This window comes from Lissotriton vulgaris, chromosome 2_1 (assembly GCF_964263255.1).
Source record: "Lissotriton vulgaris chromosome 2_1, aLisVul1.2, whole genome shotgun sequence".
In the NCBI taxonomy this organism is placed as follows: Eukaryota; Metazoa; Chordata; class Amphibia; order Caudata; family Salamandridae; genus Lissotriton; species Lissotriton vulgaris.
The window spans coordinates 193,112,165-193,135,976 of NC_141687.1; positions in this window are offsets into that span (position 1 = coordinate 193,112,165).

Sequence of the window (23,812 nt, forward strand, 5' to 3'; positions counted from 1 at the left end):
AACCATTTTTTTTAAATGGGAGAAATTTAAAGTACTGAAAAATATTCAGCAGAAATGTTCCTAATAAGGAAAACTTTTCTGCACCTGATGGAACATTTTATGCATTTCAAGTTTCTCCCATTTAAAAATAAAAGACTGTATTTTTCAGTTATAAATATGGCAGCAAGTCTACGAGCCACTGGAAACAAAATGTTTGCTGTGTATAAATGCAACACTTTGAAATGGGAGAAAATTCAACGGAAGAGTTAGCTTTATGTTTATGAGCATTACATTGAACACATCATTTTAATTTTCTCCCATGTCAAAGTGTCTTTACAAAGAGTAGGCATATTACTCCCAGTGGGCTCTAGACATGGTGCCATATTTATAACAGGAAAACACTGTCATTTGTTTAAATGTAAGTAATAGAAAGTGAAGAAACATGCTTCATCAAACATTGGGACTTAATTTGCTTTATTTAAAGCAGAGAAAAACATTTAGACAATATTTAATAGAAACATTTTTCTATACTTCAAATTTCTCTCATTTAAAAGAAAATGACTGTATTTTTCAAATACAAATATGGCATTGTGTCTACCAACCCTGTACACGGGGAGAGTGGGCTGTCTACGCCGAGCCTGCCGTCCATCCATGCTACTTGTTTCATCTACTAAGTCTGCAGGGGCATCAGTCGCACCTGCTGGGTGTATGCAACTGAGTCTATGTCTAATGAGGGTGTATAACGTGCTTGGTGAATGGCCTTGTTGAGTGCAACATGTTAGGCCCTCAAGGGCATTTCTTGTAATTTTTAACGAGGGCATGCAATTGTTCAGTTATATTGATTCATCTATATGCTATGGATAATTTGCGGAGTCCTCTTATTTCTTCAGAATACAATGCCTGCTGTTCTACAAGAATATATGATGTTACAACACAAACAATTTCAAAGCATGCTTTTACAACGTGGTTTTTAAATCGCAACTACCATTACATCGCATGATTTTACAACGCATGCCATTAAAATGCATTTTTAAAAACTACCATTACGCGCATTCCATTACAATGCATACCATTACAACGCATACCATTTCCATGCATAATACTTTTAGGGCAACGTTAGGGTAAATGTTGGATAGTATAGGGATAAAAATTACTATTCCCATCAAGCCCAAAACCCATACACACCCTAAAACTAAAAAATCTCTATTACTTACCTTATAAAGCGTTGTAATGGAATGTGTTTTAATGGTATGCATTGTAATGGCATGCGTTGTAGTGACATGTGTTGTAATGCCATGCGTTGTAATGCCATGTGATGTAAAGGCAGTTGTGTTGTAACAGCTGTGTTGCAAAAGCAGTGTGATGTAATGACTGCGTTGTAATGGATGTTTCCTGTTCCACAGTTGCCTATTTTGTCAGTGCATTCTACTATTTAGCCAGAGAAGGGGGGAGAGCACTCTACCATGGCATTTTTAGACTGCATTGAGCTGGTAAGAGAGCTAGATCAATCAGCCGGGTCCTCACCCTGTTGGTCTTGGGTCTCTGGAAAAATCCCAATTGGCAAGTCTCAGGAGTACATAAGTCAGTCATCCCAATGGCAATAGCTGGTGCATCTGTCACTCGACTCCAACAGTGGGTGAGCTACTGGGCATGCCCAGAGCATGTAGAAGAAGTGAGCTTTCTGTATCGTACATCTCGGGCAGTGTGCAGAGTTTCCCTAGTTTGGCTGGGGTAAAGTATGCCCTGTGTATGACATAAAACTGGATTAACTGAAATATACAGTTACGTGATACTCTGTGGGCCGTATTGCTCTGCTCTTCACCATTCCTTATGACTGAATACCCTAACTTTGCCTTTTACCATCAGTATCGGAGTAGGGAACACTCCGCAACAACCGTTCGTTGCTGGGCATGGTACAGCCACTGGACAGGTTTTCGGTCCAACCTGAATGTATGCAAGGTCATTAAGAGCTCATGTGCTGGTGGTTCACTTAGAACCGCCTGCCACTGTGATCAGAGTGCTGCTTTAATGCATTCATAAAGTATAAATTGCCCTTCATGTATGCCATATTGTTCCCAGAGTCCTTGAAAGCTCATCAGAGTTCCAGCATTATATAATTCTCCAGTTTGAGTGCTGGAACTAATGAACCACTGAATCAAGGACCTAGTCTGCCTACATCTAAGGGGAATCCAGCAAGTGTTAACAATAGGGGAGTTCGGGCATTGTATTTTAAATTCAGAGTAGGAATTCTCCCAGTAGGCGAATGGACTGCACGCTGGAAAATCCCGTCTCAAACTTCACCCCTTTGCTTATTCTGCACGTCCAGAGTAGAGTCTGTTGCTCATTTTTTATTTGAATGCCCGGAATACAAATCACATAGAATTAGCAGGCTTAAACCAATATGCAGAGAACTTGGCACCAGACATTACATTGTTGCTCTGCGTATTCTGATGTCAGACACTCGGACACTCAGACACTCGGCCCTTGTATGTGTGCGGATTGTCAAAATGTTTAACATGGGCTTGGTTGATCAGATCTAAAAAGCTAAATGAAATTGTTTAATTATGGTCATTGTATTAAGACCTTTTTAAGTATTTTTAACTTGATATGTCTATTATTTTAAATTGATTTGCTTGAGCACTGTATATATTGTGGTTATTAAGTTGATGTATTATGTTATGCTTTTAAAGATATTTTTTTATCGAAATAAAGCCTACTACTACTAATAGGGGAGTAGTCTTCAAATGTTCTTACACCGGGCCCCCTCTAAGCAAAACGTTTGGGAATCTGGCCCCTCAAACCTTCAATGCGGTAGATCGTGACAAGGGTAAACATGCTATTAAACAGGGGTGGATTGAAAGTTTGTGTTGAACTGAGGGAGCTGAGGACCACGCTGTGCATCCTCCAGTTGTGTTGAACTTGGGGAAGTCGCCATGTGGAAACAGCCGAGCGTCCTATGGCAGCGCTGAGATAAGGACCCCTGAGCCCTTAAGTGTAGAGAGATTTCCTAAGGCTGAGTGTGAGAGTAGGAGAATTTCCATTCATCCAAGGGAAGCATATTGAATTCTTCATGGATGTTAGTGTATGACGGTATCTTAGGCCCAACCCATACCCACCACCACCATGAAATGAAAACAATATTTATAAAGCATGTGGTTACCCGCGGGCATCCCAGCACTGTGGGCAGAGTTGAAAGAGCTGAGGCGAGATCATTTAGGGAAAAGCCAGGTTTTAAGCATCTTGCGGAAGGTCATTTAGTTGGGTTCCTTTCGTAGGTGCAGAGTGAGTGAATTCCACAGCTTAGTGGCGTTATAGGAAAAAAGGCAGCCGCCCCAGTGAGCCCTCTTGATTCTGGGGACACAGGCCAGATAAAGATCGTTAGAGCAACGGGCCCTATTGGCTAGGTAGGGCTGGACCAAAGAGGAAATATAGCCGGTCCTTTCCCTCCTATCAGCCTGTGTGTGATACACATGGTTTTGAATTGGGCTCTTTCCAGACCTGGGAGCCAGTGGAGAGACTTCAGAGCTGGCCTAGCTAATTGGTGGCTATGAATTCCCATAAGAATCCTGGCCGCACAGTTCTGCACAGTTTGAAGTTTGGTCAGCACCGTGCAAGGGACAACAAGATTCAAGGAATATCCGTAGTCCAAGCGAGATAGAATAAGCACTTGGACTACAATCTTTATAACCTGAGGGGGAAGCAAAGGAAGCACTTTGCGCTGCATTCTTAGAATGCTCTAGCAGGAGGCAACCACCTTTCTGGCTTGAGTTTTGAACCCAAGGTCGGAATCAAGCCAGACACCTAGGCTCTTTATCTCTGATTTAGGGGCGGGCATGGGGCCCCTACATATAGGCGTAGTGGAAGCTATTTCAGAGAGAGAGGACTTACCAAAGAACATGAGCTCTATCTTGTCTCCATTTGGTTTGCGATGGGAATATTGCATCCATCTCATCACTTCTTCGAGGCATGGGCCAAGGCTGGAAGGTGCTTTATTGGTGTTGTTCAGAGCGACAACCAATTGAGTGTCGTCAGCAAAGGTGACAATTTACACCCCAAATGGATGAACAATGTTGGCGAGGGGCGTCATGTAAACATTAAAAAGACTGGGGAACCCCACAGTGAAGAGGCCGTGGAGTTGAGATAGCCTCACCCTCGGCTACTTGAAAAGATCTGTCCTCCGGGAAGGATTAAAGCCAATCAAGGACAACTCCAGTGATACCCAAGTCCTGAAGACGTTGGACTAAGATACAGTGATTAACTGTATCAAAGGCCGCGCTAAGGTCTAAGAGTAGCACAGCCAGGGAACCTCCTGCTTCGAGGGTCCTTCTGGAGTCCTCGATAACTGCTAGTAAAGCAGGTTCTGTTCCATGTCCCAGGAGAAACCTGGTTTGGGACACGTGGAGGAGGTTCTCCTTTTCAAGGTAGCTGGAGAGCACCTGATTCACATGTTTTTCTGGGATTTTACTCACACCTGGGAGGAGCGAGATAGGGCGGTAATTGCAGAGGCAGTCAGGGTCCAAGTTGGGTTTTTTCAGTAGGGCTTTTACCAAAGTTTTTTTCCATGAGGGAGGAACCATCCCAGAGGAGAATGAAGATCAGTTCTATAATAATAGGGCCAACTGAAGCAACTACGTATTTGAGGATATGGAGGGGGGCCTGATCTTGAGGTGATCCACTCTTAACCAATGCAAAAATGGTATGGAAGGATTTTATGTCTAAAAGTGGAAACACTTCAAGAGAATGTTCTGTGCTCCTTACCTTGATTTCCTCGAAGGGAGGAATGGACGGGGAGTTGGAGATCAGGCAACAAATAGTTAGAATTTTGTTGTGAAAATAGTCCGCAAGTTTATTACATCGGTAGTCTGTGGCTTCATGGGAGACCAAGGGGAGGGTACATTGAAGAGTTTTTTTGCAATGCGAAAAGTCTCCCGGGGAGAGTTAGCTGCAGTAGTGGTTTTTTCACTGAAGTAATGGGCCTGTGCCTTTTTGATTTCATTTTTATAGGTTCTGATGGTGTCCCTATATTGCTTTTTCTTGAGGAGGGAGAAATCTTTCCTCCAGATTCTTTCCGCTCTTTTACATAGTTGTGTTAGCTCGCGGAGGCGAGGTGAGTACCATTCGGCTTTATTAGGTCCTATGTTTGTCTGGATGTTCTTCTTAGGGAGAACCTGGCCTAGAGTCCCCTCAATCCAATTATTAAACTGGTTATTGGCTGATACCGGGTCAGTGTTATTAGGAGGTTTGCAACAATCTAAAACAGAGGTCCAAGTTTCGAGGCTAAGTTTAGACCAACCACGGACTCTTTGTTTCTATAGGTTGAACAGTGGGGGAGGCCAACTTAGGGGACCAATGTAAAGGGATCAAGTAATAGTCTGACCAGGGGATGGTAATGGGGTCCAGGCAGAGTAGCTCTGGTAAATTGGAAAAAAACAAGTCGAGGAGGTGAACTTTGATATGTGTGGCGTGTGGCACCTTCTGAAAGAGTTGGAGGGCGGCAAGGTCAGAAGAGAGTTCTGTTGTGACTATTAACGCTTGACCTTACAGGAGCCATAGACATTAATGCCAGTGCTGACAGTGTTTGAATCAACAATCCCATGGACAAACTGGTCTATAGGACAGCAGAAGAGCTTGGGAGTATGGCACCCACTACAGTGCTGAATGAAAAGAAGGAAGTGGGACTTGGGTATACTGTGTAGGGGCGAAATTAGGAAGGTGGCTGTGATTGAGCTTTTTCACTTCTATGCCTCAAAGTGCCCTGTCTAGAAACTTGTGTAGCAGGTATTTGGGGGCTGGAATACCCCCACCCAGTGTTGAGTAGAAGAAGTAAAGAATATTGTAAGGCCTGCAGGTGAGGAACGGTAAAAGGGAGGCAAGGCCAAGGTCAAGTGGTGCCAGGCAGAGTTAACATAGTGCAATATTCTGGCATCTGCTTCAATTGCCATTAAGTGAACCACTTTTTTTTGTCTCGTAGATATTGTCCTATTCTACAATTCGATCTCGACAGCATTCTCAACAAATAGTTTTTCAAATATCAAAAGTAACTGATTTTTCTTAGGAACTCTAGAACAAAAATCCAAAAAAGCCCTTAACAAATTGCTGGCATTGTTTAGGTTGAATGATGCATGTTCTATTCCTAAAGATCTGTAAAGCAAAACCATTAAAATGTGTGAAAAAGCAACTGTTTTAGCCCATACTTAGAGCCTGAGTTCTCTTGACTGCCCCCACCTCCCTGTTTACCCTAGGTTTCCCTTGAGATGTTTCCCATAGTACAGGACCATTGCAAAAGGCATTTCCTTGGAGGGGGGGGGGGGGTTGTGTGGGTGCCATTCAGGCCAGTTTTTGAAGGTCAACTGCAACCATGTTTAAAGCAGCATGCACAGAGTGTACAAAACAAGGGAGATAGACATTGAAAATAGACAGAAAGATAGTAGGGGATGCTTTCAACATTTTGCTCAGGTTGCTTTCAGATCCCAGTCTGGCCCTGCTTACCGAGTTTTCAGTGTTACTGCAATGGTCCTTAGGTCGAAAAGGAGCATTTGCAGTAAAAGGCTAATTGCCTTTAAAAATAAGGCCACAAATTACAAAACGAGGGGGATAGGCTACAAAAAAGTTGAACAAAACTGTGAGTGAGTTTCTTTCAACTTGTGCTCTCTGGGTGTGTCGAGCTGTGCCACCCTTCAGAAGACTTCACACCCCTCCAGGAGAGTGTGCCACACAGTGTGAAGATTACTGCACTAGGGTATTGTGACGGTGGCATTGGGCAAGCAATATACCCTGCTTCAGAGAGCAAGTGGCCACCACCATCAGCTTGGGTCCTCAAGTTGTATGACAGGAGTTCAAGAAGAGAGATCTTTGTAGTGTCCCTGCATTTAGTTCTGATCGTGCAATAAACAGTCCACACTGATGGTTAAGTGTAAAAGGCCATTTATCAGGTCCAAGCTGCACAACATATCAATCAATATAAACATCAAAAAACCAATACCAAACCCCACAACACAACATCAAACTCTTCATCCATCCACTCCTTCACCCACTCGGAACTCACCTCTCATTCCACTCCATACCCCGTTCCGTTCTTCATCCGTTTCTTCACTTTTCTTCTAGCATCCTCCCCTGTATTATTATGCATTACACTCATGCCTCCATCCCCCCAACGTTCACTCTTCCTTCCGAGGGATGGGTGCACCCGCTAGAGACTCCCCCAACACTCCTAAGTACTGCTACCCCTGCAGACTGCCCCGCTCCCGAACCCTAATAAACTGTAGGGTGGATGGGTGGCCTTTGCTAACTTGACCCTCCTGACATTGCCAGAATGCAGGAAGAGGAAGTCACCTTCCTCCCCTGCACTCTTACACCCACCCCCAAACCCCACCCCTTGACCCCAGCCTGGCCCTCCCAGCGTGAAAGACCCCGGGGGAAGACTAGTCTGCGACTCTGCTTCCCCGGGGCCCAACATCGCGCAATAAACAGCCCACGCTGATGGTTAAGCGTAAAAGGCCATTTATTAGGACCAGGCTGCACAACATATCAATCAATATAAACATTAAATAACCAATAACAAACCCCCCAAAGACAATCTCTTCATCCATTCACTCCCTTCACCCACTCTGAACTCACCTCTCATTCCACTCCATACCCTGTTCCATTCTTCATCTGTTTGTTCACTTCTCTTCTAGCATCCTCCCCTGTATCACCAGGCATTACACTCATGCCTCCATCCCCCCCCAACATTCACTCTTCCCCCCCTCGAGGGATGTGTGCACCCGCTAGAGACTCTCCAACCCGTCCCAAGTACCTCCAACCAGGGAACGCCCTTTAGGGGAGTTACCTGCCACCCCGTACGTGCTGTGCATCTTTCGCCTGCCTACTCAAGCAACCCTCTTACACCAAAAAGCCTCATTCCACAACTTGCTCACCAGTGCCCTTATCTCCATGATGTAATACGCATTTCCAGTTCTCGAAAGAGGCACACCGTCATCCCTGAACAGTAGCGGTTCCTCCAGTCGCAGTCCTGAATGAGCGATCACTTTAATGTTCCTCTCCCCCACAAAAAACCATCATCGCTCTGTTAAGCTTTCAACAAGCTTTCTCTACAGCCCCATGTTTAAGTGCCCCTCTCCATACTCTCCAGGGTGCAAATTCTGTCTAAGCAATGCAGGTTCCTGCCATTCTTTGCTTCATGATCTCCAAGTCTCTGTGCATCAGCTGTCTGAGTGCCAAACCCGACAGCCGAATCAGATCATTCTCACCCATGTGCAGTATTAACAAGTTCACGCATCCTTTCTGGGAGACCATCTTCACGAGCCAGGGCAATAGTGCCCCCCAATCGCATCCCCCCTTTTCCCCACCAATGCACCTCGTGATGGCTTCCTCTGGGTCCCAGGTTATGGTCATACACCTGTTGCTCTGCATACTTGGAGGCCCAATGCACAAACGAGTCACCGACGATCCATGTGACCGTCTTGGCCCCCGGGCCGCCCACGCAACCTATGGAGAGAAAACAACATTAGTATCACAGTACCAAAACCCCCCATCTTCCCTCCCCCCAGATATCACCCGGACCCAACTCCTGCATTTATGCACATAGCGCTCTCAGCACCAAGACTGCTATTGCCCAAACTGCCAAATCCTATCCCAGGACCAACCCAGAAGCACTGCCGCTGTAGCCGCCCCAATAAGGTCCAACCTGATCCGTCTTGGACTGTCCCAACCAAATCCCCAAGCGGCCCGCATCTACCCAAACCTCCTCATAGCACCTGCCCCCCCCCCCCCTCTTGTCCCCAACAACTCAGACACCCTGAAAGACCCAAAAAACATCCACACCATACAGAGGCGAAAAAACGCAACCTCAAAACCGTCATAACAACAGAAAGGCAAAGCCTCAACCAACCTAACCAGCAATCCAAATGTGATTGCCTCTCTCAAAACCTCTTGTTTCCCCCTTTCCCTTTTCTTTGCCCCAACCTCTGAGTACCCTGCCAATGATCACATCCTTTGTAGGGTCTAACCGAAAAACAAATTACCATAAAAGGAAACACCCGCCAGTTTTCCTGCAATCGTCGCGGAAGACAAACCCTTGTCAATGCAATGTAAAACAAACTGTAACACTCCCTGTTCCATAGTTGAGTGGTCTCCCCACACCAGCCCATAAAGGATTCAAGCTCCGCCCAGGCCAATCTGTACGTCCTTCTCGTGGTTTCAGCTATATATTGCTCCACCAGGCCTATCACCCTTACTCCCCGCAGGCCCAGATGCCATCCGGCAGCTCGGTCTTGTACTGATCCGCTCCAGGGGCTAGTTGCCAGAACCGTCGCCAATGCGAAGGAGACAAAGCATCTGCAATGTCATTATTCGCCCCTGGGATATGCTTCGCTCAAAACACCACATTCAATGTCAGACATTGCAGCATAAAACTCCTCAACAATCGCAGCACTCTCAAATCTATTGCCTGCTGCCGGTTGACCAACTTGATCACAGTCATGTTATCAACATGAAACAGCATCGACCGATTCCGGAATTCAAAGCCCCACTCCTCCAACGCAACAGCAAAGGAAAGGATTCAAGAAATGCAATGCTCCTCCACTGCTGCACCCAATGGGCTGGCCAGTACTCTGCGCACCACCTGCCGTCCCAGCAGATCCAAAATCCCACTGCCCCAGCCGCATCAGAGTAAATTTGTACTCGCCGAACCATGTTTTCCTCCTCAAAATCCAGTGACACCCCATTGAAATCAGTCGAGAAAGTCAGCCACATTCTCAAGTCCACCCGAACCCCCATAGAGACCCTGACCCTCTGGTGTGTTAAGACTGAGCAAGACATAGCCATGCCAAGCCGTCTACAGAACGTCCGCCCTGCTCTCACCACCCTGCATGAGAAATTCAGGAAACCCAGCTGTTGTTGTACAGCCCTCACAATCGCACATAAACAGCACCCCTGTATTTCTGTCACCTTCGCCTCAGGGAGTCGAGCAATCCAACGAGTCAAGTCCAGCTCAATTCCCAAGAAAGTCGGTCTACAGCTGGACCCAGCTGTTTTCTCAGGTCCCAACGGAACTCCAAAACACTGAACCATCTTTTGAAACTGCGACAGCGCCCTACCACACTCACCCGAATGCGCCTTTCCCAAAAAGAGAAAGTCATCCAGATAGTGAGAAACTTCCAGATGCCCACTGATCTGTGTGAAAGCCCACTGCAAGAATGTGCTAAACATCTCAAAAAGCACCCAGGAAATCGCACACCCCATGGGCAGTACCTTGTCCACGTAGATGTCCCCCGCAAATTGCATTACCAACAGAGAGAAGTCAGCAGGGGAAGGCCAATTTTACATTACACTCAAGTGGAATTTTACATTACACTCGAGTGTGCTTCAGCGATGAAATCATTCACAGACTGTCCTTCCGGCTATGAGAGGTGATGAATCATTTGAAACTCACACTGCTCCTTCTTAGGCACCACACCCAATGGGGAGATGATCAAGTTGTCAACTGGCCAGTCAACGATTGGGCCCGCTATCCTACCCTCGTCCACCTCTTTCTTCAGTTTCGCCACTACCACCTCCGGCAATTTCTTGGCTGATTTCAGGTTGTCTGCCCCTCCCCGCTCTCTCTAGGGCCCTGATAACCCACACGAAAACCCTCAGAGAAACCCCACTGAACCTTCAAAGCCGCCTCCCTGTCGGCATAACACGAGAGACACGGGCCTATCGCCTCCACCTTAACTGGTGTAGGCGCCCTTCTGCCCAGCCTTTCCCCTCCCTTTGGTAGCTCTCCACTGTTCTGAGGGAGTGGCCAATGTGAAGCATTGGGTAAGTGCATGTCGTCCACCGCACTTGGGGCACTCATGCTTGAACTTGCAGGGGTACCAAGAATAATATCCCCTGTTGTAACTTCAACACTCTCCCATGTTGTTGGTACTTGGCTTGGATGATGGCCCTGTGCTCCCTGAACTGGCAGGAGGTCCCCGCATCCCTGTGGATGGGACGAGGCGGAAAGGACCGATATGTGACCAGCAAACCGCTGGCCGTGTGAGTTGAGGCCGACGACTGTGTGGATGACATCCACTGCATCCACACCTCCTGGTCCACTTCCCCCCAAGACTTATCAGGATTCACACTGATCCTGGCCCGAAATTCCTCGATAACGTAGCCAGGCAAAGCCCCCAAAATGGATCTGGGATTTCCTAATAATATCCATGTACTTGAGAAGTGCTATGGCCCTGTCTAAATGTTTTTCGCAATATATACTGGCGTGAATGAAAATGGCCGATGTCCAATTCTCCATATTCACCGGGACCCTGGGTCGCCTTGTCAGTTCCCATTCTTCTTCATTAGAGCCTTCCTTCACCTGTATCTCCCTGTGAGATAACTTAAACATGTCCACATATTCGGGTTTTCAAATTCTGTTCCTAGTTTTTTCTGACAAATGGGACCCCAGTGGCATTGCCAACCCCATATACGGCAGTTTCTTGGGGTGCTTGTCCTCACCCTTACTCCCCTTGTCATCTGACCCTTCCGTCTTCTCTGTCTGTACTTCTGCCACTGCCACAGTCTTTCCAACCCCGGTCTCCTTGATCCCCCCACACTCCACCCACTGGCATCCCCATGGGATCCCTCACAGACCCTTCTCACCCTCCCACCGACCAGCAAGCTTTCTTCCGCCCCCCTTTTGGACCTCAGTCCCAAGCCTCCCACCATTACCCTTACTGTGCAAGGCTGTCTGTGTCTCTCCCGCTTTTCCTCTGGCACTGCCGGCTTTGGTGGTCTCCTACTGTTGCTCTTCACCCCTACCCAGTCTTCATCATCCCTAGCCTCCCCGCACTCCAGCTCATCACTCTCAGAGTTGTAATCGAGTTCCACCACAGGCTCCACATCAACAGGCATCCATAGCACCTCTCGCTCATTTCTTTTCACAACTTTACTCACTTTTGCACTCATGCCACTGCCCCCTGCCACACAAAACACCGGTGCCTGCTCCAGCGTTGGAGGGAAGACCGCTGCGGACCCCCTACTGCTTCAGGCCAGCATCCAGAGTCCGTGTTGCGCCCCACCATGCCACCCCACACTCTGCCAAACTCTGCCGGCTTGGATCCCCCCTGCCCCCCAGGTCACTCCAACCTGAGCGGGCCCCGGCACCATCGGGCCTCGAGGTCGTCCTGGCCATCCCTAACTTAGACTGAGACCCCCAACTTCCCTGACCCAATCCCTCTGGGCCCCGGCTCCCCTGTCCTTCACCTCCTGCTCTGCCCACCTCTCCTCCTCCAAGGTTGGCGTGGCGGGCCCCGCTGCCAAATCCTCCCAGACCGCCCGCTGGGCCGCGCACATCTCCGCCCAATGTGCCTCCATCTCCTGGACCAGGAGGCGCTGCTCCCCGATTCTCTCTTCCACTGGCATGGCCTCGCACCAAGGGAGGAGGGGGACAATACCCCGGGCCACTCCACCCGGCACATGTCCCCAGGGCCCCACCCCACCCCACCAACCTGCTACCTGGAAACCCCCTCACCCACTACCCGCACGGACCCCCCTGATCCAACATAACACCCCCTGTTGGGGTAAGAGTGTTCCCCTGTGAGCTCTGGGAGAGGTCTATCGGGGTGTCCTCCCACTGCCCAGCCACTACCCCATCAGATGGGCCAACTGCCAGTATCTTGCGAGGTTACCCTCCCAATACGGGCCCAGCTCCCACCCCGAGGCATCAGCACCACAGACTCCCCCACCTCACCCAGCAGTGAAATGAGGTCCCCCTGCCCCTTTTCCCTTCACCACCATAACAGTGGTGCCACATGGCCCCAGCAGGCTTCCCTCTAGCTGTCTAGCTTCTGCAGGGCCTCCCACCTTCTCCACTACATGGCCCAAGCACGGAGGCAGGCTCTTACTCCACACTCTGCGTGTCACAGGCTCCTTCTTCACCCCACCCCCTCCCTGTCTGCACTTCCCAGTCAGCAGTGGCTCATCCATGCAAGCCACCACCGCAGACACCCTCGCAGAAGCCTTGTGTGGGCCAGCGACAGCCCCACCCACGCCTCCTCTAAGACGGCGGGCCGGAGGAAATCCTCCCAGGCGATGTTGCCCGACAATCGCAGGGCTTCCCTCACCTGTTGTGACGTCACCGCCGCCATTGCGCATCGACAACCCTCGACCCCCTGAACACCGTAGGCCACAGCCACCGACCAGTGGCTCCGTGACCTCTGCCTGAAACCTAACGCTAACCCAACTAGCCTTGAACACTTAACCTCCCTTTGCTAACTTTACCCTCCCGTCAGTGCTTGAATGCAGGAAGAGGAAGTCCCCTTCCTCCCCTGCATTTTTATACCCACTCTCAAACCCTACCTCTTGACCCCAGCCTGGCCCTCCCAGCGCGAAAGACCCCGGGGGAAGACTAGTCTATGACTCTCCTTCCCCCGGGGCCCAACATTGGAACAGTGTTGTCAGCAAGCGACTGGCCAGTCAGCCACCCGATACGCCACTGCTGCTGAGCAGCTACATAATATTTCTCAAAATTGGGTACCAATAGCTCTCCTCTCTCTGTGAGTAATTATAGTGTTGACAGAGCCACACATCCCTGTCCAATTCCCCATAGCATCTCTCTGAGGAGTACATCTATCTCTCGAAAAAAGTATCTTGACAATATCATGGGAATGTTGACAAAATATTACAAATGCGACTGCACAGCCATTTTGGCCACCACAGCTCTGTCTGCCTTTGATAGGGGCAGTATCATTCAGAATTTAACATGCACTTTCAGGGTAGATATTACTGTTCTTATTTTGCCATCAGTATTGTATGTGTTGGAGTGATAAGTCAGCACTTCGAGATATTTGAAGCAGTTGGGCGCCCAGCACAAAGTTTCTAGTCCATCTGGTAGAACTCTGGGGTGAATACCGTTACGTAGTGGAAAAATATATGTTTTTTCCTAGCTGATCTTAAGCCCAAAAACCATGTGGAACTGATGTATTATCTCCCCTATCCTTGATAGATCTGCCCTGATGTTGCAAACATAGACTTGTAGGTCATCCGCATAGAGAAAAACCACATGTGTGGTCCGGGCCATAGGGATGCTCAGGTCTGCCCCCACTTGGTTGAGGAACTCCACCAGTGGTTCAATTGTGAATGCAAAGAATAAGAGGGAGAGACGGCATACCTGATGTGTGCCTCTGCGATCATAGAAAAATTTGAGACACAGTGGCCAGTCTTCACACTAGCAGTGGGCATAGAATATAGAATATTTATGCAGGTAGCAATACGTCTGCCAAACTTGTGTTTGTTAAGGACCAAAGGAAGTCACACACCTTTTCTAAATCAAAGAAGCTGAATGACGGTATCGGGCAGACCCATAGGCTAGGATTGATAAAGCCTCTTAATATTTAAGGATCTACACTGGTTCAAGGATGGATCAGGTATGGATGCTCCAACTTTCTGAGGACCTTTTAGTTCACGTTAAATATAGTGAAGGGTGCAATAAGCAGCCATGTACCTGGCATCTCGGCCGGACTTCAAGATAGAGCTGATCAGGGCTTTGCTAGTAGTGGAAGAGGGCTTTTTCTGGAAATATGCTGTTAAAAAGCTTTGCCAACTGAGGTGCTAATTGAGGTGAGAATATCTAGCAACACTTGGAGGGTATCCCATCCATTTCCCAGTTGCAAAGTTTAGGAGAAAACCTTTAATTTCTTGTACAGTGACAGGCTTCTCCAGAGCTAGTCATTGATCTGGTGTTAAACGTGGAAGTTTGGCCAACAGTAAGAAATCATCAATATTAACTAGAGGGGACCTAGTGGGTGTGTGCTGATATAAGTTTTGGTAAGTGTTAAAAAAGTGCTGTGTTGATATCTACTTGAGTGTAATACAGGGCCCAAGGTGATCTCTAATGATTGTAATTGCTGTGTGGATCAGCGTGGGGGGTTGGTTTGAGCAGATGCGCTACCAGTCTTCCTGCCTTGTCACCCTATTTAAATGTCCTAATGAGATATGTAGCGTGATAAAGGCATGCCTTCTGCATGTTGCATTAATAATTTTGCAAGGTGCTCTGGGAGTTGCTGAGCATTAGGGAAGTGTATATCTGTGGACTGCAATCCACGTTCTAGTCTGTGTAGAGTGTATGATAGCAATCTGTGAGCCTCGACTGTTGTTTAAATACACAGCCTTCTGACAGAAACCTTGAAGGCTTCCCCCTCAATTGACAGTGAGGAAGCTGTGTTTAATTCTCAATGAAAAACTGATTGATATGTGTTTCTATGTCATATCAAAAAGGGAGAGCGTCAAGCATCATACTTTGCTTGCTCCGTGTAGGGAGGGGAGCCTACTCTAGATTAGGGTTTTTTTTTTTTTTTTTTTTTTGGTCCTCATTCGCCAATGAGTAGAAACAGAGCTACAGAGCTATTGGATTGCTCCTGTGACCTCCCTCTCGAAGGTACCAGCTGGAACACTCTGTAGCTAATTGGTGGTGCTTTACACAGAACATAGATGTTCTGATACCTGGGCGCCCTTCAGAACCAGGGAGGTAAAGTATATAAAGTGTAAAGGCTTAATCATTGGACCAAGCTGTTAATTTAGCGGGAGGAAAGCCAAGCGTCACACCGGCCCCAAATGTTTTGCCTATTTTCCCTGTTGTTCATAGGGATCTTTTTCTCCAGGTTAACTCAATCTATTTTCATAGTATAATTAACAGAGTTATTCCACTTTGGAAAAGAGGGGGGAGTATCCTGTATCCATTTTTTACATACTTCTAACTTATTCATCCATCTGGGGAGCGCCTCACATTCTGGTAATAAGCCAAAAAACACAAAAAGTCGGCTTACCTGAATGTTGAGACCCAACATGACTCCAATATCTTTAATTACCTCTGCCCAAAATAGTTGTAGCATGGAACACTCCAGAAACATATGGATGTCATCTGCTTCTGGAAGATGACACTTCGGACATTTAGGCAGTGGACCTTTCAAAAACTTTGCAAGTTTATGTGGAGACCAGTACACCCTGTGGATACAGAAGATATGGTTCTTTTTCAAATATGCATGCTGGACCGAAGCATACAAAGTGTCAAGAGATACTTGACATAAATCTTTAAGATGGCCACCCAGAAAGCTCTCTCCCCACACCTCCATCGGTAGGTCAAATTCTCCTTCTTCCAGGTCCATCATTAGCCAATAAATAGTCGATAACTTCATCTTCTTCCCGGTCTTTTTCCACAGAGCATTTTCTAGTTAATTTTCTTTGCCCACATCTAGTCCTATATTCTAATGCCAACTCCTTATTTGCCAGTATTTACATTTTGAGAGCCTATTATCAGTAAGAAAAGACAGATCCTCCCATGATAACAAAGACTCTCCTGAAACTAATTGACCCCAGCACCGAATACCAGCATCTATCAATGCAGTAGACAAAGAGTCACTACTCCAAACAGGTGATCCTGGAGCATTCCAGATGGGGGCAAGAGCACTAAAGTAGCTGCTTTTCAAAGCTTCCCTGACCTTTGCCCAGGTAACAGCAAATTCTTGTGATGTCTTTAGTCGCAGTTTCTTGAAAAATCTTGGATCCCATATTTATATGAGAAAGACCCTTGATTCCCATTCTGAACATCTACAAGCATTGCCTTAAGCATTGCCTTAAACATTGCTCCTACATCTGACTCATCTGAAATACCTAAGAGAAGTTTCCCTCCAGTCAGAGATAGAGCTCTGGCATATAGGACTAGATCTGGTAGACACAACCCCCCCTTATTCTTTTTCCTCCGTAATTTCTTCCACACAATTTTGAGTTAAATGCAGACTGGAGAGATCTTAGACTTTTTTCATTGAATGCCAGCGGAATATTCTGTAAAAATAAAAATTAACTTGGCCAGGAGCATCATTTTTATTGGGTTAACTCTGCCAACTAGCGTTAGAGGCAAGTAAGCCCAGGCCGTCATGGAAGATTTAATAACAACAAAACAGACCTACAAAAGTTTTTACCTAGATTTTACTCCTTTAGTACATGTTTTAAATAGACCCAGTTGACTCTATCGAAAGCTTTTGTTGCATCTAATGTTATTATGGCTAATGGACACTTAGTAATTTCATCTGGAGTCTCAAGTATAACTCCTGGGGCGGAGCAATTTATTTCGAGCCAGATCTTGCTTGGTCTTCCACGCCAGAAGTTTCCCGCAGTTCTCCCCTTAATCAAAATGTGCTAGTTTGCAAGCCTGCCATTTTCTTTTTAGCCTCGACTCCAGAACTACTGCTAGGTCTGATCTTAAAGACTTTACCTTTTCTAACTAAACAGGGTTCAAGGGTGCACTCTGCTGGACATTTATAGCGTTTTCCACCGTTTGAATCTCACCTTCTATTCCCTCAGTTTCCTTCTTATTTTTTTTCTGCCTGGCTATCTGAATGGCCGTAATCTGACCCCTTAAAAAGCACTTATATGAATCCCATACTATATGGATTGGGGCACTGCCCATATTGATTTGAAAGAAGACCTCTGTTTTTATTCTCAACTTATCAATTATTTCTTTCTCCAAAAAGATAGCACGTTCCACCGTCCACCTTATGGTGGATGGGCAACTGGAAGGATAATAATTAGAGAAACAGCAGAGTGATCCGAATGGTGCTATCCTTCATGATTAACCTCCTGGACCCACTTTTTTTAGATTAGTAATCAGAAGAAAATAATCTATTCTTGATTTGTGATTATATTTCTTATTATGAAAAGTGTATCCTCTTTTCTTACCCATTTTGTTCCTCCAAACATCATACCAGGAAGATTTCTTCATTGTGTTCTTAATCAGGGCCGCCATTTTGTGATTGCAAATGGCCCTGCTTTTCTGCGAATTATCTAAAGACTGATCCAGGACCAAATTAAAATCCCCAGCCAAAATCAATGGGTCAGTATAATTTAAAAGCTGATAGTAGACCCTGGAAGAGTCCCAGATCATCAATATTTGGACCATAATATCCGGCTACTGTGAACTTAAAAATATGGCATTTAATTTTGGCAACAGCCCATCTCCCCATCTTATCCACTGAGGAGGATTCAAGAGAGATGGCAGAATTTTTCATGAAAAATTTCCCAAAACACCCTTTGTTGTGTGCTGCTGTGTAGTACAAACAACACTTTGGATCCAAGTTCTAGCTTTACAAATAGATCTTAGCTCACTCTCCATTAAATGCGTCTCCTGCAAAATAAGAATCTGCTCTGGCGTGTCTCTTAAATATTGGAATATTTTTTCCATTCTATATTTCATCCTTAAACCATTAAGGTTCCAGGAGAGCACATTTAACCTAAATCTCTGTTCAACCATAGTTTAGGCAATCCTTTTGAATTCAGCTCCTACTAAAAATCTCAAACACAATCAATTGGCGATTCCAACCTAAATGTTTTATTTTTATTTTCTCCCACTGCTCCCCACCCCGTGCTCCCCCACTCCACCCCTAATGTGAAACCCCCCCTCGAAACCCCACCTTTACTTTCTTTATGGCCACTACTTAGGCCTTTGGGGCACCTCTTCCTAGGACAGGAGCTTATTTACTCTTCACTTATACTTTTTATGAACACCTATAGCCTAAGTGCTACTGCTAACCCAATGCTTGCTCTCCTTCTGAAATGGACTGAAGAAAGGATTCGGCCTCTTCAACTCTCCTGAAAATGTTCATGGTGTTATTATGCATTACTTTCAGGGACGCTGGGAATTTTAATTGTGCAGTGGCCCCCAGTTTTTTAAACGGTTACAAAAGTTTGCCCAATTCCCTTTGCCTTGAGGCTGTGATAGCTGAGACATCTGAACTAATCTGGAATGTAATATCATCTACTGTCAGAAAGTTTTGCTTAAGTGCTTTATTGAGTATTTCTTCTTTCAAAGAGTATGTCAAAAAATGTACTAACATTTTACTTAGCCTTGTTTTATTAAGGGTGAAGCCTGAATGGATCCCTGTGAACTCTCTGGATGTCTGCCATTAGTACCTCCTCTGAGAACTTGATAGCCCGCTTTATCAAATTTTGCTAAATACTCTTTAATGTTAGACCCTTCTACTCCTTCCGGCACTTTAAGCAAACGTATGTTATTCCTCCTATGAGAATTCTCTAATGACTCCAACTTATCTTGTGTTTCTAAATCCCTCTCTTTCAGCGCTGCTATGGTTTTCTTATTCTCTTCCATATGACTAGTTAACTCCGTTACTGAGAGTTCCAAAGCTGATGTCCTTATTGCAAGCGAGTCAATTTTAGTTTCTAGCTTTTCACACGATTTCTTTATATGAAATTGGTTGCTTTCTGAGGTGGCAAATCTTTCTTTCATTTCCTTTACAAGAGTCTGCAACATGTCACACATAGTGCCCTGTTGGTTTCTACTCCTACAGTCCCCAAGATTGTCCTATAAAGAAGAAGCCTGCGTATGAATGTTATCCTGCTCTTCCAAAGTTAAAGTTAAAAGAGATTGATCATCACTGGAACATGCCCGCTCAGCCGTTTTACCCAGATCTCCCTCTGTTTCAGATACAGCACTGCTGGGCTCGTCTGCCATCTCTAGTGTTACAGGTTCTACCTCGTCCATGAGAGGGAGAAATCTATTACAGGTAGGAAATTTAGAAAGCACACCACTTTGATCCAAGCTTTGATCCAAAATGATTGATTGATCAGGGGGAATTAATACTAATGTGCTAGGTGTAACTTTAAAATAATTCCTTAGTGAGGGTGTTAATTTGTGTGGATCTCTAACCACATGGGCACACCTCTTTTTTTTTAACAGCTCTGACCTCGAGTATTTTTGTACCTTTTGTATTCGTATTCTACAGTGCTGCTATTTTACTGGTCTTTTGTGGCTTTTGTGGCTGTTTGCCCTTACTATGTACCTTCTCAGCACCCTCCCCTCCTTGAGAGGCCATCGTTAGTGAACTTGCCCTAGAACTCCTAAGCGAGTATCTAGACTGCTCCCGAGATAGGTTTGCTGACATACAGCCTTTCTTTTGTTCCGGCTTGCCCCTACTACCAAACCACGGCAGTTTAGGAGCTACAGAATCCTTAGATCGCTCCACCCCTCTCCCCCACACACTCCCCCTGCAACTCTCCTTACTTGCTCTCCCTCTGCATCTGGTGGCCGTAACTTCGCTGGTATTCTGCCGGCTGTATTCCCTCCTCCTCTCCCTCCATGGAGGGGGAGCACTGCAGCCGCTCTACTCCCTCGATCCAACTCGGAAGCAGTGCTTGCCCAGAGCAGCTTCCACTCTGCACACAGGCTCGGGAGGCCCCCCCGCTGCACCCACCATGGGAACCTGACCAGCCCGATGCCTCGACAGAGCTGGCGCCGCCACAGCCACGGGCGCCACCCCACCAAGCTGATCGGTGCACTCCTGCCCCACCCACAGCTCCTCTGGGCTCCTCCAAGACGTGGATCTCCTCGGTAGAAAATGGCAGGCTCTGCAATGCGAAATGCCAGAGCAGTCCAGCCCGAGCCCAAGCCACACTCGGTAAGTAAAAGTGTACTGCTAGCAAGTGCCACTAGTCTAACAGCGTGAAATCGGCATTTAGATGTACATCGCACATTGTTCTCCACTCCCATCCTTAGGTGCCTCCGCGACCCACTACGTGCCAGCCGCCATGTTCTTCCCTAGATTAGGGTTGCCTCTATTGGGTTATGGTCGGATATAGTTGTCAGTGGAACAAGGCAAGCGTATCAGTGGTGCACACAATGCAGTCTCGTCTAGTGTATTCATGCCTGTTGGGGTGATGCTGATGCCAAATATCAACCAGTGGCGAGCTTTTCAGCCACTTTGTTGTTGACCGCTGGTGCCGCTTGTGGCAGTGGTGATTAACCCTGGGAGAAGAACTGCGCTCCGTTCGCGGAGTTTGCGGAGTTTCGGCAACTCCGCGCTCCGCGGAGAACGCGAAGTTGTCGAATACTCCGCAAACAGCTGCGTAGCGTAGTTCTCGCGCGCTCAATAGCATTTTCGCGTGCGCGAGGATGCTTGTCGGTAAGATCGAGTTGCTGAACACGCAGAAACTGCAATCTGGCACAGAATAACTCGCGAACACGTTAGTAGTGACCGGAAATAAGGGGACGCGAGCAGGCGGGACAAACCTCATGGGTAACTTTGCGCGCTACACATCCCGAGCATGCAGGCAATCAATCAATCAATCAATCAGGATATTTGTATAGCGCGCTACTCACCCAGAGGGTCTCAAGGTGCTTGGGGGAGGGGGGTCCGCTACTGCTCGAACAGCCATGTCTTGAGTTGCTTCCTGAAGCAGAGGTGGTCTTGGGTCAGGCGGAGGTGGATGGGGAGGGAGTTCCAAGTCTTGGCTGCCAGGTAGGAGAAGGATCTTCCGCCCATGGTGGATCTTCGGATGTGTGGCACGGCGGCTAGGGCGTGGCTGGTCGATCGTAGCTGGTGGGTGGGGGTGTAGAAGGTCAGGCGGTTGTTGAGGTACCTGGGGCCCAGGTTGTGGAGGGCCTTGTGTGCGTGGGTGAGGAGTTGGAACGTAATTCTCTTGCTGACGGGGAGCCAGTGAAGGTCTCTCAGGTGTCCGGAGATGTGGCTGTGTCGGGGGATGTCCAAGATGAGTCGTGCGGAGGCGTTCTGGATGTGTTAGAGTCTTTTCTGGAGTTTGGCTGTGGTTCCGGTATAGAGGGTGTTTCCGTAGTCCAGTCGGCTGGTGACGAGTGCCTGTGTGACCGTCTTCCTGGTTTCGGTGGCGAGCCATCGGAAGATCTTTCGGAGCATGCGTAGGATGTTGAAGCATGATGATGAGACGGCGTTGACTTTTCTGGTCATCGAGAGGGAGGAGTCCAGGATGAAGCCCAGGTTGCGTGCGTGGTCCGTTGGTTTGGGTGCGCTGCCCAGGGCAGGGGGCCACCAGGAGTCGTCCCAGGCGGAGGGTGATGATCCAAGGATGAGGACTCCCGTCTTGTCTGAGTTCAGTTTCAGGCGGATGTTCCTCATCCACTCGACTACGTCTTTCATCCCTTCGTGTAGGTTGGTTCTGGCGGTTCCTGGGTCGTTGGTGAGGGAGAGGATCAGCTGGGTGTCGTCGGCGTAGGAGATGATGTTGAGGTTGTGTTGGCGTACGATGGCTGCGAGGGGGCTCATGTAGACATTGAAGAGGGTGGGGCTGAGTGATGATCCTTGTGGTACGCCGCATATGACTTCGGTGGCCTTGGATCTGTACGGGGGAAGGCGGACTCTCTGGGTTCTTCCGGTGAGGAACGAGATGATCCACTCCAGTGCCTTCTCTTGGATTCCGATGTTGCTGAGGCGCTGCACTAGGGTGCGGTGGCAGACCGTATCGAATGCTGCGGAGAGGTCCAGGAGGATGAGGGCCGCTGTTTCCCAGTTGTCGAGCAGGGCTCAGATGTCGTCAGTGGCTGCGATGAGGGCGGTCTCGGTGCTGTGGTTGGCGCGGAAGCCGGACTGCGAGTGGTCGAGGCTGGTTGGGCGAGCGCAATTGGTGATCCACTGTGTGAGGTTGTTGGCTGTTTGGTTGGGGTCCGTTGAGCTGGCGGGAGGGTTCTGGCTCAGTGAAGTGGTGAGCTGGTCGGTGGTGATCTTGTGCCAATTCCTGCGGGGAACCTGTTGCGGGTGGTGGTGAGTCATGGTCTTTCTGAAGCTGAAGTGGACGCAGCTGTGGTCTGTCCAGTGGAGTCCGGTGGAGTGGCTGAAGGAGATGTACTTGCTGGAGGAGAAGACTGGGTCAAGCGTGTGTCCGGCGTAGTGGGTGGGGGTGTTCACCAGTTGCATGAGTCCGAGGTTGGCGAGGTTGTCCAGCAGGGTGGTGGTGGTGTTGTCGTTGTTGTTCTCCAGGTGGAAGTTGAGGTCCCCTAGGAGGATGTAGTCAGGGAGGCGAGGGCGTGCGGGCTGATGAAGTCTGCGATGTCTTCGCTGAATTGTGTGCGAGGTCCTGGGGGTCTGTAGATGAGGGTGCCTCTGAGTGTGGTCTTGGGGTCGGTGTGTATCTGGAAGTGAAGATGTTAAGCGGCTGTGAGGGTGTCGTCTGAGTTGGCCATGATGCGGATGGTGTTCTTGTGGACGATGGCGATGCCTCCTCCTGTCTCGTTGACGCGGTCTCTCCGGGTGATCTTGTATCCGTCCGGGATGGCGACGGCGATGTCGGGCGCTGAGGAGGCGTTCATCCATGTTTCCGTGAGGAAGGCGACGTCTGGAGATGTGGTGTCGAGCAGGTTCCAGAGTTCCACGGCGGTCCCGAAGATGAAAAATGGCTCGCGAACGGGTCAAGCAAGCTACTACGCATGCTCGCGGAGCTATGCGTAGTTCGCGGAGTGCAAGTGCATATTCGCGTAGCTCCGCGAAGTGCGGCTACGCGAACTACGCCCAGGCTTAGTGGTGATAGAGATCTGTCCAGCATTATATCTATAAAATGATCAAAGTCTCCTCCTAGTATCCATGGTACACCGTGCCAGTGAGCTAGTGCAATGGTGAGGGTAATCCGGAATTTGGTCTGGTCAGTATTGAGGGAATAGATGCTACCTAATCCAAGTTGCAACCCATTCAGTACACCTTATAGTCAAACATATACACCATCTGGGTCTACCATGCTAATTTCAACAATTAACGGGGCACCTACCCTCAGCCATATCAGGGTACCGCTGGCATATGTGGAATACATTGTAGTATACTACTGGCCTCTCCAGCGGCACTGCAGTTTGGCCCTTTCTCTAAGTGTGAGACGGTCTCCTGTAGGAACACTATCTGTGGCCCCCAGCGCATCAACCGATAGTGAGGCCTCTAACATTCCAGGTCATTTTCTTGTATCATACCATATTTCAGTGTGAAGGTTGTCCCCACATAAGCTCGGGCCCAGGAGTTTCAGCTTCTCTACTTTCCCTCCCCTCCCGCCACCGCCCATAGCCAAACAT